Source organism: Pinus tabuliformis, chromosome 5_1 (assembly GCF_031772625.1).
Source record: "Pinus tabuliformis cultivar Carrire ecotype Pingquan chromosome 5_1, CPIR1, whole genome shotgun sequence".
NCBI classification, from domain to species: Eukaryota; Viridiplantae; Streptophyta; class Pinopsida; order Pinales; family Pinaceae; genus Pinus; species Pinus tabuliformis.
The window spans coordinates 438,258,337-438,268,429 of NC_142305.1; positions in this window are offsets into that span (position 1 = coordinate 438,258,337).

The following is a 10,093-nucleotide window of genomic DNA, read 5'->3' on the forward strand; positions in this document are numbered from 1 at the left end:
CATCACACCCCAATCATCATTTTTTCTTCCTGTCCCAGAAAAACCCAGAAAAAATAGTTTTTAGTAAAAAAAAAAAACAAAAAATAAGAGAGGAAGTAGCACCTTAAATCTCACCTGCAACTTACCTATTACCTCTCCATCTCAATCCACATTTTTGGCATCATCCTCACAGCTCCAAGCAGAGAAAAAGCTAAAATTTCAAAGGGAGAAGCAGCTACAGGAGCTCCTGTAGGAATTCCTGTAGCAGCTGATCCCATTAAAATCTAGCATCAACAGCATGAGGGTGCAAATTTTAAGGTTGAAGTAGACAACACAACCATATCTCATCAAGAAGAAAAGCATGCATCAAAAGAAATAAAGGCATACAACAGAAGGAAAGGCCATAGAACCTCACAGTAAACGCATTCAAATCTCAGGTAAGTAACTAACCTGCTCCTCTATTTGCATTGCTATAATTAGAGAGCATATAATAGCAATGAGATGTTTGAGGCTGATTGGGGGTTGAGGTGGCCAGTTAACTTGGTCACCTTCATCCAGTTGACTTCACTCCTCCGAAGATGTCACCACACGTGCGCATAGTCAAACTCAAGAGAGATGTCAAGGACAGTAGTGGAGGCGATGGGAACTCCGATGCAATCATGAGATATGATTACGAGGAAAGGGAAATGATGACAAGGCAGGTGGGGACCAACAGTCTGAATGGGGCCAACGTACACTTGGCCAACTCACCCTCCAACACCGAAAATGTCCATAAAAAGCAATAAGTACTCCTCGCCGAAGCACTCTCACCATTGTTCTCCTTCATTCTCTCCTGAAAACTCCACTCCTGCTATCTTCTTGTGCCCCCACAAGCATCATACATATCATTCTCCACTGATCTCTCCCATATCCCTGCTCTCAACGTTCTAGAGTAGCACTTACAGGTTCTACAGGAGAACCTACAGGAATCCTACAGAAGGGCTAGCAGTGTTCTATAGGAGGGCCAGTACGCTGTTTTGGAGAGGGAAAACACAATTTTTAGCATAATTCTTGAGCTAAAGAGGTAGGTTCTTGGCATACCTCATTGAATATCAAAATATGCAAGCATCGGTTTAGTTTTGAAGAGAAAATATAACTTTTGGATGGAGGAAATTGATAAAAAGAATTGCTGCTTATTCCTTAAAAAATCACAGTCTATCTGTCTCTCTGTTTTATTCAGAAATTGTTCTCTCCATTTCCATAGTTGGTTTCCCAAGGAAGCATAGGCAAAATGATAGGATATTTTATGAGGAAGGAGCCTACCAATTCCTCCAGGCTCCATGCACACCCCCAAGTAATGGACATATTCACAAGAGCCAATTGGATGAACTTTTGTGAGAAGTTCTGAGGGTTTGATGAGGAAATTGCTCAGGAATTTTCCCACTCTTTGGTCCCTCACTCCAAAACACATGCCACTATCACCTTTAGGGCCCTTTCCATGGAGATAACCCCTAAAATTATCATTAGGGTCACCACCCTTCCTCTTGGGTTGCCTTGGAGTAAGGATGAAAAACTAATTGGCCAGGCTGCCAAGAAAAATTTCTTCCAAAACAATGAAACCCCTATAGAAGATAAGAATGGCATAATAAGAGCTAGCATACCATACCCTTGGGATGAGGTTAGCTATCAAATAATCAAGTATATTTCTTGTGAGCAGAGGTATAGCATTGTCTATGGTTACCACTTTAGAATCATGCATGAATTAAGGTATGACATGGACACACTAGCTCCTCAGAAGCTGAGCATCCCTTACTTCCTCCTGCAGTCCCTCATTGACTCTAGTACTAAAGTAAAATCAGGAAATCCAGACGAACTAGCTCACCATGGGTTAATCAAAATTCTAGTGGAAGAAGCCCTCCATACATTTACAATTCCTATAGCATGGGAAATTTCCGAAACATGACTGTTGAAGATGACATAAAGGCCCTAACCTATGTTATTAGCCCTATTGGTAGTGAGGAGGAAGAGAAACAAGGGGGAGAAGGAGAAAAAACTAGTGATTTAGAGGAACAAGAAGGGAAGAAGAAAGAAACCAAAAGAGAGAAGGAGAAAATAGAGCAAACAGAGACAAAAACAAAGACAGAAGGAGGAAAAGGCACAGAAAATACAGAAGTATCTCCTGAGACCCTAGAAAGAGATGCAACAACTACTCTCACTACCCTCAACACACCAATTAAGCCAAAACGAAAGAGGAAGAGGCAGACCTCAATGTATTTCAGGGCTAGGAAGAGCATAAGGATCAAAATAGGGAAACCCCAGCCTTCTTCTGAAGTGCCAATTGTTATTGAAGATTCACCCTTTGCCCAAGGAAAAGAATCCCCTTCCAAGGCACCTATCACTTATGAAAGCGGGACACCTAGATCTCCCACATGGAAAGAAAATGTAGAACTACAAGACTCAAAAACAGTTCCACAGGAGGCACAAACAGTTCTACAAGAGACCCTATCAAAACTACAGGAGACAAAAAAACTTGAAAAAAGAGTAGAAGGATAGCCACAGGGAAAGGAAGAAGCAATAGAGGCATAAGAACCTGATCCCCAACTTAGTCTTGGCTCTTACTACAATCTTCTTGAGGGGAGAAGAATCATTCCACGAAAATTTTGCAATTCCATTATTCTTTGAATTGGAGAAAGAAAGAATAAGGACCCATAGGTGGATGCAAATAGCCAAATCAAAAGGGGTTGAGGATATTGGCCATATGGAGAATGAACTCAGAGAAATGGGCAGAGAGTTAAGTGTTGTCAGACACAGAGAAGCAGTTGCAAGGAGCCAACTTGAAATAGAAAATGAATTGCTAAGGAGGCAGCTGCAAGAGAAAGAGACCCAACTAGCATGCATGGCCAGCTGGTCCATAGAGGCATTGCAATGTAGGCAATCAACAAAATCCTATGGCCTATATCTCAAGGACCAGTGGATGCAATTTTAGATAAAGACTTTGGCACAAAGAGGCACCATGCCTTTCCAAGATTACAGGTAGTTTATGGACCTGTGTGACCAAAGAACATCAAAAGATAAGGCAAAGATGGCAGAATTCTACCTGCATAATATGGCCCTCACAGACATGAATGTGTGGGACCCCAATGCTAGGCTAGGGGACTTGTAACTAATGGCCATGGCCTCATGGATGAACCATGAAAATTTAAGGGCAGTAGAAATAAGAAGGTTGATGATAAAGGAGTAGAATGAGCCATTAATGATCAGAGCTGAGCCATTAGACCCCATGGCCCTCATCAACACACATAACCTGCTTTCACATAATCCTCAGATTGCAGCTAGATATATCAGTGACCAAGCACAAGCAATTGCACATTTTGAGGATATGGAAAGATTACTTAGGGATGACTGTGTACATGCTTGTATGAGGAGATGGAATACCTTACCACACACTCTGCAAATCAGGGAATATCATTCCCAAATGAGGATGAAGGAGGCATTAAGGAGAGTGCCCATGTGTAAGTGCTCCATGCAGAGGTTGCAGGTCAATTGGATTGGCCTAAAATTGAGTCCCCCACTGCTGCTAGGCATGTTGGAAGGCAAAAAAGAAGAAGAAGAGCAACATCAGTGGGAAGAGGTAGACAGGAAGGCAGAATTCTATGACAAGGAAGAGGAGACCACATCAAAAGCATGGAATGCTAGGGAGGCCACCAGGGCCATAAAAGATGAGGAGATGGACTAAGTTGCTAAGAGGATGAGCAACAATTTCAGTAGGGGGGTGATGATGAGCCTCATAAATGGGTAATTATATGGGCTCATTTTACCTCCTAACCTAGTCAAATCAACCATTCTCTTAGCTTATTACATGGTTTTCTGATTATATTTATGCTTATAGAGTTAGTTGAGTTAGTTATGATGCCATGAGGTATAATATGTGTTTAATGCAGATTATTGATGATTTTTGTGGTCAAAGTTAAGGATACAGTGGGCAAATGGTAGCAATAACTCGAAGTGGAAAAGGAGAGGACTTATAGGAGGGAATTTCCCTCATTTATTACTCACCACTTTGAATTCCCCTTCATTCAGCTCAGAGTATAGGTAGCCAAGTCATGCATTAGCAAGCAGCCGAGCAAGTGGAGGATAACTGATGTTTATCTCGAGTTTTGGGAGCCAAACCTCCCTTATTTTGAGGAAGCTATTGGGAGATTCATTTGTATAAGTGGAGAGGCCTAGGTCCTCACTAGGGTCAAATTTTTGTTGAACTTTTGCTGCAGTATTGTTATGTAACTCTGCTCAACTTCGAGCTTATTATCTTGACAGTTCATGTAATCTTGTTATTGTTTTGAGAATAAGGATGGAATCCTTTTTGAGTTAGCATTGAGTTACCTCAGAGGGCTGAAGGTCTTGGGTTAGGGCCCAATACAAGCAGCCATGCTCCTCTTTTCTTGTATTTGTATGTTTCATTTCAGTTTGCAGATTAGTTTGTTGTTAGATATATTTCTTTTATGAATAAGAATAGGTTGTTTTTGATGATTCAATAGTTTGCTTCTATTTGTGTTTTCAATAGCAGGTTAAGTAGTGATAAAGGAAAGATCTAAAATATTAGTAGCAGTGCCTTGGCCTCTCTTCATCCCTTTGGGACAATGATCTGAGGCAAAGACCCTCTTGCTACTCCAAAAACACAAATTTTCCTCCTTCATAGGACTTCTAGTGTTTGCAGCTTTCTAATTGGTTCATAGTTTAGTTTGCTTTGCTTCAGAACTTCTTCATCATGCTCATTTCCTTATTTGCAATAGTATTCTTTCATGCTTTTCTTTCATGCAATGGTCATCAGCATTTTCTTGCATAGATCATAGTTTACTTTGATGCAAAAACTCTGTTTTTTAGATGCACTTATTTTCTTGCTTGCTTAATCTCATTGGTTGATTGTCAGTTGTTTATGCAGCAGATGCCTTCTCGCAATAGTCTAGCCTATCAGTTGCTCCATCCTCCATCTAATCCATGTCCTTCAAGTCACCCAAGTCTCCCCTCAATTCTGCCTTAGTTTCCTTCATTTTCCATAGACTTTCCTCTCTCTCCTTGAGAAAATCCAATCATCTTTCTCTCTCCTAATGATTCTTGGTAGACCCTAGGTGCCCTAACACTTCATTCCAACCTTCATCTACCTTTTCCATCCACTCTCACACCTTCAAAATAGTGAAAACTGCTCTCAGCCTCCTCTTGTAGGCCTCCTGTAGAGCGTTGTTTTTCCTCCTGTAGATTTCCTGTGTCCTCCAGTAGATTTTCCTGTAGGCTTTCTTTTGAAGGCCAAGTTTGGGAAAAGCCTCCAGAAGGACACCTGAGACCTCCTAGGACCCATCCACACCATCCTAGATCCTATCAAGTCCAAAAACCGCCCTCCATTGCCACATATTCACTGCCACATCCACAAAAAAATAAATTACATGCATAACAAATTCACATAAAAATACATAAAAATCCAAAAAGATGTTTTTTTATCATTTACTTTTAGAAATAACTTATGTAAATGTTGTTTACTTCCTTGAGTAGATAATGGCATTCTTTTCATGGTTTTCATAGTGTTTTCTGCAAAAGTAGGATTAGTGGTTAACTAAGATTTCCTTGGTTTGCTTTACGTTTTAGTATTCCTTTCTGCAAGTAGAATAGCATCAGTAGAGTAATCTCTTTTTCCTTACATCACATATAAAGCTTCTTCTGGAATCCATAGAAGTTGGCTTGAGCTCCTAGTGATCTTGCGCTGGCTGACCAAGTGACAACCTGTAGTAAGAACTAGTATTTGTGCATACAGCACCATCGCTTCCAAGTTTGTTATGGACTACCAAGTTGATAAGAGTAAAGTAGGCAGCCCAGGAGTTGCAGCATTATTGCTGCAATACTGGTGCTTGCCATAAAGTTCATAGACGAGGCACTGTACTTACTTGTTCTATTCTCTGAAGCACTTGGCAAAGTCCAGGATAGTTTTGCTTTCCACAGACTTCCTAGCCTTAACAATGTTGACTTTCAGTAGGAGGTATCTTTCCAAGAGGAATAGGGCATAATTTGTAGTAGGGGCTCTACATGACAGGGTGTCTGAATAAAGAGGGCAAACAGTTTCCAACTGCTCTTTAGCCTTCTGTAATTTGTCGGTTTCTTTCTCAACCTTTTTCTATTTATCCTCGTAGTAAGAAAAGGTCTCATCCTCAGTCGCTGTGAGTGCCTCAAACTTTTTCTTTAATTCTTGATGTATCCATAGGGGCACTACCTCCTCCTTATGCTGGGTTAATTCCTGCTGAACCTTCAATAGTTCATTCTGCAGTCTGCTAATAAATGTCTCCCTTACTAAGGGAATATAAGCATGTGTCTCCTCTATTTGGGCATCATTATCTTGTGTCTCCATAGGCTTATTTTGGACAACAACCTTGATTGCTTCTTGAGTTATGCAAAAATCAATTGGGTTGCTTTCTTCAGCATCAGATTGAACAAAAATGTTCATAGTAGGGTAGTCTGTTTGGGTCTCCCGCATAGAAACACGGGTCTTCAGTCTGTATTTTAGTGTCCTCTACAAGAAATGGCTCTGTCTGCGTTTCCTTTGAATAGACCAAAAGAACCTCAATTTGGGTTTCATCATCCTTTCCAGAATAATGTTTTTTCCGTGTTCCTATGGTCTCTTTTTATACTTTCAAATTCCTGGCTCTGATGGCCTCTTTTAACCACTGTCTTAGCTGCCCAATTATTCTCTTCTATTTTCTATATATTTTTAACATTTTTCTGAGCCTATCCTTGTAGGAGTTCTTTATTCTCAGACTTCCAACTGGCGGTGGTGCAACTACATTTTCCTTAGGTTCATGCTTGGGTGGCATTGTGTTAGCATCAAGGAGGGTTTCAAATGGAATTGTATCTCCTGATGGAGCTTCAACTTCTAATTCTTTTTCAACATGAATTTTTCTCTCAGGAGACCCCAATACAATGGTGTCTCTTCAGTAGTTATCATTCTATTGGTTTTCTTTTGGGTAGGCCTCGTCCGTAGGGGAATTATAAAAAAGAGTATTGCCTGGTTGATTTTCATATCCCAGGGTCTCATATGTAGGATTTTATTTGGCTAGGGGTTCCAGTGGACCAATATCTGTTGTCTGATTTTCTTCTCTAATAGCTTCCACTTCATGCATCTTGGCTTCAAGGGGTTTTTCCACAGAAAGGACTAGTTCCCTCTGTTCTTCCAACAAATCAGTAAATGGAAGGGTTTCATCACAACCAGGGCTATTAGTATTGTGTAGGTTTTAACCCCATACAAAAATTTCCTGCATATGAATTCTAAAACAAAAAAAATAAATAATGCGAGAGCAGAACACATAAAACACATATACACTGAGATTTTCCCCTGGATCCCAAAACCGGGACTACCAAATTGATTTTTCATTTTGTTCCTTTCAATGTTATAATACATATTTATACATGCCAAAGCATCCAACACCATGGAATGAAAACCATCGCGTCCAATACCATGGAACAAAAACCATCACATCCAATACCATGGATCGAAAACCATCACGTCCAAAGAACATGTGCAAAAATCATGCACAAAACCATAGGTGGGTCTACCCAACCTAACATAGGGTCCAAAACCAAATTTTCTAGGGCGTTGCCCAACCCCCATAAAGTGGGGTTACGGGTGCCCCTCAAACCCACTGTTAACTACGTTGAAAGAATATAACACAACCCAACATTCTCCCAGATGTTGTTTTCTTTCCACAGGGGGCCACAAGAGAGCTTAGTCATTTTTCTAGCCCTGAAATGCCCATTGTCTCTCTACACCAAGAGAACTTCTCAAAGCTCACAGATTTTGTCAATGCATCTACAATATTCTTCAAAGTGTCCACCTTTACCAGCAACACCTTTTTGTCTTCTATCATATCCCTCACAAAGTGATACTGAACATCAATGTGCTTTGCCTTTGAATGATATGCAGGGTTCTTTGCCAAGAAAATTACAATTTGGCTGTCACAGTCTATCCTTATAGCTTCCTGTACTAACCCCATACTTGAACACAATCTCTACAACCAAACTGCTTCCTTTCTTGCATGAGTGGCTGCCATGTATTCTGCCTCTGTAGTTGATAGTGCCACTACAGATTGTTTCTTACTCATCCAACTAACTGCACCTCCAAATAGGTTAAACACATACCCACTTGTAGATCTTCTCTGATCCAGATCTCTAGCCTAGTCTACATCAACAAAGCCATGAATATCCAACACTCTATCCAATCCTGGTCTTCCTTGGTAGCACAAACCATAATCACTAGTGCCACGCAAATACCTGAAAACTCGCTTCGCTGTTGTCCAGTGCTCCTTCCCTGGTTTTGACATAAACCTGTTAAATACTCCCACTGCATGTGCAATGTCTGGTTTAGTACAAACCATTGCATACATCAGGCTACTGAGTGCACTAGCATATGGAACATGGGACATGTCCTCTTCCTCTTCTTGTGTCTTGGGACACTGTTCAGCAGATAACCTCACACCTATAGGAATAGGAACCTTCACCGGTTTACTATCCTACATATTAAACCTCTACAATATTTTCTCGACATACTTCCTCTGATTTAACCAGAGCTTCCTCTTTGCCCAATCTCTTTTAATTTCCATGCCCAAAATATAGTTTGCAGCACCAAGATCTTTCATGTTGAATTTGAAGGACAATTGGGTCTTCAAATCCTGGATAACTTCTTTGTCATTTCCAACCAACAACATATCATCCACATACAAGACCAGTTAAATAACACGGTCACCAATTAATTTAAAATACACATAGTGATCTGCTTTGCTTCTGGTGAAGCCAAGTCCCCATATAAATGTATCAAATTTCTGATACCACATCCTTGGTGACTGTTTTAACCCATATAGAGACTTCTTTAACTTACATACCAGTTCTTTCTTACCCTTCACCACAAAGCCTTCAGGTTCCTTCGTGTAGATCTCCTCTTCTAGATCCCCATGAAGAAATGTTGTCTTCACATCCATCTGTTCTACCTCAAAATCAAAAGTAACAACAACAGATAAAACTAATATAATAGAAGTTACCTTGACAACAGGAGAAAAGATATCACCAAAATCAATTCCCGGCACCTGGGAATAACCTTTTGCTACCAACCGAGCTTTGTATTTCTCAACTTTTCCTTCCAGCTGGAAACTCCACCAGATCCCAAGCCTCATTTTTGTGCAAAGATGCCATTTCATCAACCATGGCCTCTTTCCAAAGTTTTCCATCCTCTGAATCCATTGCTTCCTTCACAGTTCTGGGATCATCATCAGTAATAGACAAAGAAAAATTTGAACAGAAAGCAGATGGACTATACCTTTTTGGCTGCCTTCTTTCTCAAACTGATCTCGCAGCCGGAGTTTGTGGCTCTTCATCTTCTGATTCCTCCTCTGCTGTAGAGTCTGATTCTTCCTCCTTTAGCTCAAACTCTATCTTCTTAGGTTCCTTTGGTTGGACTTCATGTTTAATAACATCTCTCACCTCTCTAAACACCACATCTCGGCTGTACATAACCTTCCTTGTTATTGTGTTCCAAAGCTTATAACCCTTTAAACCATCCTTATACCCAATAAAGATGCACTTTTCAGATTTACTATCCAACTTTGTTCTTTTCTCCTTTGGAACATGTACATATCCATCACATCCAAATACCATCAAATGTGAAAGAGAGGGTTTCTTACTAGTCCATACCTCTTGTGGAGTCTTATCCTCCAACGCTGATGAAGGTGACCTGTTGACCAGGTAACATGCAGTATCCACCGCCTCTGCCCAGAATTCCTGTCCTAACCTGACACCACTGAGCATGCTTCTTTCCCTTTCCATCAACGTCTTGTTCATTATTTCTGCAACTCCATTTTGCTGAGGTGTATATGGAGTAGTCTTCTGTCATGCTATACCACACTTCTTGCAAAATTCTTCAAATTCCTTACTGCAAAACTCTCCACCATTATCTGTCCTCAGCACCTTTATCTTCTTCTCTGTCTGGTTTTCCTCTAGAGCCTTAAAGTCTTTAAACCTATCAAAGACTTCAGATTTCTTCTTAAGGAAATATATCCATGTATTCCTTGAGAATTCATCTATAAATGATACATAGTACAAAAACTTA